The following is a 6,845-nucleotide window of genomic DNA, read 5'->3' on the forward strand; positions in this document are numbered from 1 at the left end:
GGTGAAGCGGCTAGGACAAGTAGCCCGCATCTCCAAGTTCCGAGACCTGTACAGACATCAGTGCAAGTTCCGCAGTCTGATACACCTCTCGGTCCCCTACCCACTGATTCGGGCGGGGGCAGGTTTTGAGTGTTGCTTCTAGGCCTAGTCAGAAAGAGTCGCTAAAAATCTGCTTGGCGGGAAGTGAGTCCAAAGCGCTAGTTGTAATAACGTCGCGTTTCATTTATCCTTACCTTGACTTCTTTTATTTGGCGTTATAGCCGGCAGCTACTTCGAAGTAGACTGAGGCAAGGGTCATTCTACCCAAATCTACAGACTGGGAAAGAGGTGTAGGATCAATCAAATATATCCTTTGCTGCTACTCTTCCAGGCAGCTGCAACTGGGATTGGTCCACGCTTTTAGCAGACTGCTGTTACCTAACTGCCAGCCAGAATTGCCAGAATTGCCCATAGACCCAAAGAGTCATCCATCAGGCCAATTAACGGAACCAGGAGAAAGTCTGTGGAATCAGGAAGGGAAAACAAACAAACAATACCAGCCGGACACGCTGGCGAACGCCTGTAATACCAGCGGATCCGGAGGCTGGTGAGTTCAAAGCCAGCCTCAGCGAAAGCCAGGCGCCAGGCAACTCAGTGTGACCCTGTCTCTAAATAAAATACAATAGAGCTGGGGATGTGGCTCAGTGGTGGAGCTCCCCTGAGTTCAATCCCCGGTACCAAAACAACAAACAAACAGTACCAAATTTGAGAGCAAGTATTTAAACCTTTGTCCTTAGACAAACTATGGAAACACCATAAATCAACTATTCAATCTGAATTAGGGAATTCAACTCCTGAATCAGCTTTATGAATGAAACAGAAGATGGGTGAATTTCATTGATTGCCGACATAAAGTTTATTCTGTCAGTGGTTCATTTGCAGTGTCATTAACTAACAAATGATTTCTTATGAGTTTAACATCCTAACCTTAGTTGGTCCAGTGAGGAGCTCTGTGGTTAAAAAAGCCATTATTTTGATTAATTCATTTCATTGGACTTGAGTGTTAACTGTGGTATATGCGTCATTAGAGACTGTGAAGATACTCAAGAAATATGATACAACACCTTAATGAGGTTTGGGTGGTTTTCTAATGTTAGGTTGAGAACACAGGAAACAACTAGCAAGCATTTTAAAGCAAGATATAACAGTGGGTCAAAACTAATTTATAGCTCATTACTCCAAAAGGTAATGATACCTCATGTTTCAGAGCATTTGCAGTTTTGCATTATTGTATTTTTGTTCTTGTATATTCCAAGGAAATTTTGCTTTGACTGGAGTTAATGTGGGTGTGTCTGCATGATAGAGCAAGAACAAAGCTGGACCCTTGCTTATGGGTAGAAATCGGAAAGATGTAATAGAGATGGAAAGGAATTTAGGGAGAAGAAACAGTTTGAACAAGGAGGCTAAAAGAAGAATGAGCACCGAGTGTTTGCAGAATAACATGGAAACAAATAGTGGAAAATAATCTGAAGCTAAACTGGTCAGAATCAGTTTTTGGGGAAAGTGGTCAAAAGTCTGAGATTGAGAATGTTAAGTTCCTTCTACTTCTAATGATTAAATTTAAATTATAAATTAAGGATGGGCATGAATGAGGAGGCATTCCCAGTTTCTTACATTTTCCTGAATGGACATAACATTTCTAAGTTTTCTCTCCCCAAAGAAGGGATTTTTATCCCAAGCTTCTCCTACATCTTACCTCTTAACTGGGTGTAGGTATTTGTTTTCTGGTTCAATGATATGAAATTGAGAGAAGTTCTGTCACCATCTTTTGCCATCTCTGAATTGAAGTTGTGTGCCCCAGTCTAGAGGAGATTGATTACTTGATCATACAACCTTTCTCTTTTTAAAAATTGTCTTCTGTATGTTTTACTATACCTCTTCACATCACTCCCCATCTCAGCTGTATAGAATGTGTGTGTAGGTACTTGTAGAATGCACACAGGTATCATATGCATGTCATTTTATTAAATTGTAATTTTCTTCTCTCCTAAAAAAACAAGTAAAAGCAACAACAAAAGCAACAAAAAGCAATGTTTATTTCTTTCTACTCAGTGTAAAATCATTTGTTACTCTGCCTGATAGAGCTAGAAGGGCAACAAAAAGAGGTCACTAGGGTTATGAAGCGTGGGTAATTTCAAGAGAAGATATGAAGCTTTCTTGCTCTTTTTAGAGTTATCAAATTTTTTTCAGCCAGGGAGTTCTGAATGTTATGTATATATTTTCTCATGTAAGATTATTTCAGCATTTTATAGGTCTAAAAGTGTACCAAAAAATGAAGTAACTTTTATTAGGCTGGCGCTCCAAAGCTACTACCATTCCATTCTGCTAACTGGGAAACTGAGTAAACAGAAATTTCCCCCCCAGTACAGTGTTCATAGTGAAGCCAAGTTACTGACTTTCTGAGACCACCCAAAATAACCACCAAGATTTTTCAGACCATAATATTTACCTGAGGTTATGGATCAGGGTTCAACAAACTATGGTTTGTGGGCCTAATCTGGCCTGACATCTATTTTTGGTATGCTTTGCAAACAAAGGACAACTTTTTACATTTTTAAATAGTTGGGAAAAATCAAAAGAAGAAAACTACTTGTGACATATGAAAATTAAATAGAATTCAAATTTCACAATCCATTTATTTTTATTGTAATACAGGCATGGTCTTTTTTTTTTTTTTTTTTGGTAGTCTGTGTCTACTTTCTCTGCAACAGCAGAGTTAGCAGTTGCCACAGAGACTGTAGGGTCCATAACTTAAATATTCACTTTCTTTAAGAAAAATTTGATTCTTACAATCTTAGACATCCCTAAATAAATCAGTTCTGATGGATTGTTATAACTGAAATAGACTTTTAAAAAAAATAGTGTTAATTTTTAGAAACTCACATTGATGAAGATAAGTTACTTCTTTCCTAAAATTACATAATCTGTAAACAAAGCTGGTACTAGATGCTGGGCTCCATTGGTCCAAAGTTTTTTTCATCCATGCTATGACTTTTCTCATGCAGAGATTACCTTATTTAGAATTGGGTGGGTGATATATATATTTGGAGGCAAGAAAAATTCATCAAAACCTTTCCTAATATTAATCTCATGTCTCATTCATACTAACACAGTGCAGTGTATATTAATTAAGGAACACTTGGATATTCATGATTTATTTCAGCTATTTTGAGTTATCATTATTCCATTTTTCTCACTTCTCAAAAAGTGTTTGCCCTTTGTATTAGTCAACTCTTCATGACTATAACTAGATACCCAAGACAATCAACTTAAAATGAAGAAAGGTTTATTTTAGCTCATTGTTTTAGAGATTTCAGTCCACAGTTGGTTACATGGCTTTTGGACCTGCATTGAGACAGCACATCATGATGGGGAGTGGCTGCTGAAGCAAAGCTACTCACCTCACAGGGGTTGGGAAGCCAAGAGGAATGGGCTAGAATCCCAATATCTCCTTCGAGGACAAACCCTCAATGATCTAATTTCCTTCCACTAGGCTCCACTTCTTGAAGGTTGCACTACCTACCAATATGCCATGGGCAGGGGACAAAACCATCCATGTGCCTTTAGGGGACATTTATCCAAATCTTAGAAGCCATCATGAAAAACTTACTTTCCATCTTTTCTCTTTTTAAAATTATTTCTTTCCTCTGTTTCAACAAAGGAATTTGGAGGTAAGTGAGTTTCTATTCCAACCTAAGATAGTTAAAGGAGGTAAGAATGATTGGAAAATCACAGCACACACATTTTTTACTCCAGCCTGTTGGATAAGCCATAAATGTGGAGGGGAGAGTATATACAAACCTGCTGAATTGTGAGGCTTAATGTGTATGTGTGTATGTGGGCTTTTCTGGACAGACTATTCATAGCTTTTTATAAAACTTGTAAGGGTCCATGACCCTAAGAAGATTTTGAATTATTGGATGTAAAGTAGATGTGTTTAGGGGAGAAAGCTGCTGGAGACCGATCCAGGTTCTGGGGACTGTAAGGTTTTAGCTGACATCAGGGGAGAGCTCCCTGCCCAGTCGCATCAGTCCAAAAGTTTTCTCCTCTCTGCCACTCAGAGGTGCTAAAAATTCATCAGATTCACAGAATGGTTGAACTCAGATGATGATAAAATCCCAGTATAATTCTCTCCAAAGAATGTTCTGATTAATAGAAACTGCAGAGGAACTAATTTCATGAAAATAGCAAATGGGATTGTTTCAGCTGAAGCAAGCTGGGAGAGTTGGTGCTGACGCCAAGCAGGAAGGTGCAAACAATCCCATTGTGCAGAGCTGACAGCTCCAATCTTGCGCTTATTTATTAAATGTCTTTCCGCTGTAAATTATTAAGCCTGGATTTGGGGAGACAAGAGAGCTGACAGAATAAGACAATAGAACGGAAAGCAAACCTGGATCCCTTCCTTCAGTATTAGTGTAGTATTGTGTTTTGTGAAAAGCTTTTGCCCTCCTCTGTGTTAGAGAAGGGGGAGGAATCTCTCTTTGGTGAGACTCAGAAATGGACAAGACAAGTAACGTGCTTTTGATTTCTGACTTACTTGCTACTTATTACAAATCAGAAGGGATTTCAGAGAAAATTCAACCTGTTGGCTCAATTGACTGACAGATATTTTGTCTATTCTTTGAAAGGGTTGTTTTATTCAGATAAGGAAGAGCTTGATCTGCCTTAATATTATGAAATAACATATTAAATGTTTGAGGGTCTGAAGTGGCCTGATGGAGTTCATTTGGATTATTTGATAGTCAAAGGCCTTTCACACCTGCAGGGAGCTCTAAGGTCTATTTCTTAAGCTAAAGAATGGTAAAAGGTGGTGGTTAGGGAGGAAGTTGAACTCCGATTATACTCATAGTCAACTGAAAAGCTAGAGTTCTAATATAGAAAGGAGTGATTGCTTTCTATAAATCTTAGGTTCAGCTTTCAGCCTTCTGTTTTCTGTGAAGGGCAGGGGGCAGTGCTTCTTGGCTTAATATTACCTGTTATTTGCTCAGGGAAAGTAATAGTATGCACATTAGTGTGGATGCCTAAGAGAGGGCCATTCATTCCTTATCTGTTCATTCATTTAACAAATAGTGTTACTGTGTGCCTTTCACTCTTCTGGAAAATGGGTGGGGTGGCGAGGAATAAACAAAACAGTCCCTGCTCTCATGGAACTTGCATTCTAGTGGAAGGAGCGCAGTAATCAATAAATAAATATATAATATAACTGATGGTTCTACATGAGGTGAAGACTGCAAAGTGGGGCACAGGATTAAAGAATGATGAAGGAGCAGGCTGGATGGGGGAGCTATTTGATATAAGGTGACCAAGGAAGACCTCTCTGATGAGGTGGCATCCTAGCAGAGACCTGAAGGAAATGAGTGAGAAGAGGAGCTATCCTGCCAAGAGCTAAGGGCCCAAGAAAGCATGGGAGGAGGAGCCAGGTATAGTTCAAGAACAGTAAGGTGGGGAAGGGTCCCCAGAGGGGGACTTGCAGGTCACTAAGAGAGCTTGAGCTTTACTTTGTGAGTGAGACAAGTTGGAAGAAGTTGGAGGAGTTTCCAAGAAAGAAGTGCCATGATCTGACTCCCTAAAAACCAAATGCAGAGTGAGTATGCCAAGTACGCTGTTGGTAGAGTCCCTGATGGGAAAGGGCTGCTTCCGATAATATCAAGGCACCAACTAGCTTTGCGTGATTCCTCCCTGGGAGGTGGCATGAGAAGGCTCATCTCATTTCTTCTCATCTGCAGGGTGGGTGGGATTTCTTACTTATTTGTAAAATGGAATCCTCTCCTAAAGAGTGACAAGGATGATGATAAGCTGGGATTTAATGTCCCTTTGTTCTCCTACAAAGTAGGATGAGGATATAAAACCATCAAACAGCAAGAGAGAGAATCTGTCACCACCAGCCTCTGGGTTTGCTATCCAGGCATCCTTTCTGAGGAACTGATATCAACTGGCTGGCCAGAGGAGAATTCTGTGAGTTGTGATTTCCTCAACTTTTGCAAAGAAGGAGAGGAAGAAAGGGCTGAAGCCAGAGAGACACAATACCAGGCAGCTGCCAGGAGGATATATATGGCAAACTCAGCTGGAGCCCACACGGGAACATTTGGTGGGTGGGGAGAAGGAAACTCAAAATACTTTATGGGAGAGCGTGAGAGCATTAGAAGAACCATGGGGTTTCTGGATCAGCAGATGTCTTGAGGCATCGATATAGCCCACAACAGGGCTGAGCCCCACACTTCCTTATGGGACCTGCAAAGCAGCTAAAAATGTTCCCGTCCATCTGGGGTCACACCCAAGACCACTCTCTGTTTGTTCCACAAGGACATTTCAAGACAGGGTCAGGCTGAAGCTCCAGCTCTGAATGAGAGAAAATGGACAGACTGGGCTAGGGATATAGCTCAGTTGATAGTGTCTGCCTCACATGCACAAGGCCCTGGGTTCAATCCCCAGCACCACCACCAAAAAAAAAGAAAGAAAGAAAGAAAGAAAGAAAGAAAGAAAGAAAGAAAGAAAGAAAGAAAGAAAGAAAGAAAGAAAGAAAGAAAGTGGACAGACTTAAAATGATGGAGGGATTGAAAAATATGGGGAGGAATCTTATTTGAGCTGTCAGCTGCTCAAATGGAAGGACTTTTCATGGATTGGTGCTGTGTTCTAGGATTGAAAGTCCCAGTATTTAGGATAGAGACCCGAGCTAAATCAGGATCAGGAAAATAATTACTGATATTATTTTCAGAAGCTCACGAGTATCTAGATATGGCCCACGTTGAGAGTAAAGTCTCACAAACATTCTACTTTTATTTATTTAATTGGGGAAAAGCCTCTGT

This window comes from Urocitellus parryii, chromosome 4, assembly GCF_045843805.1.
Source record: "Urocitellus parryii isolate mUroPar1 chromosome 4, mUroPar1.hap1, whole genome shotgun sequence".
Classification (NCBI taxonomy): domain Eukaryota; kingdom Metazoa; phylum Chordata; class Mammalia; order Rodentia; family Sciuridae; genus Urocitellus; species Urocitellus parryii.